The following is a 560-nucleotide window of genomic DNA, read 5'->3' as shown; positions in this document are numbered from 1 at the left end:
AGACATGGATCATATTCAATCTCATATGGTGTTCAATCATTATTGTTCTCGATCTAGAGTCAAAGTGGTCCAATCAAACACATAGTAAGTTTGGGTGAGGCCTCACACTTCACCAGTTTGAATCAACGAGGGCGCCAAGATGTTTAATTGTTACATATCATGTAAGAGTACAGAATCCCATCTTGATTACATACAACTCCCACTGAACTTCAGATTATTCCCAACCAATGCCTTTATAGCTGGCAGTTACGCGACAACGGTTGACACTGATCAAAGAATAGCCTTTTAGTAAACGAAAGTTCTAATATGTATCTCAGGTCTAAGGATACTAAATGAGTATACCAATATCAAAACATCTTATGACTAAGATCCATGAAGATGATTTGATGCGAGTTACATCCAACGTCATTCATGATGAGGTCTGTGAGTTTGGAAGTTAACTCCTTGAGTCCAAAGTCAGAATAGTCTTAATTCAGAGTCGTTCCCACAAGTCTGACTGACTACGGATAATTTAGAATATAATATTCATGGATTAAAAGTATTAAAACCGAACACAGTTA

Source organism: Bidens hawaiensis, unplaced genomic scaffold, assembly GCF_021521415.1.
Source record: "Bidens hawaiensis isolate Kalapana, Puna unplaced genomic scaffold, B.hawaiensis_p1.1 tig00020431_1, whole genome shotgun sequence".
NCBI lineage: Eukaryota > Viridiplantae > Streptophyta > Magnoliopsida > Asterales > Asteraceae > Bidens > Bidens hawaiensis.
This window is presented reverse-complemented; position numbering follows the sequence as displayed.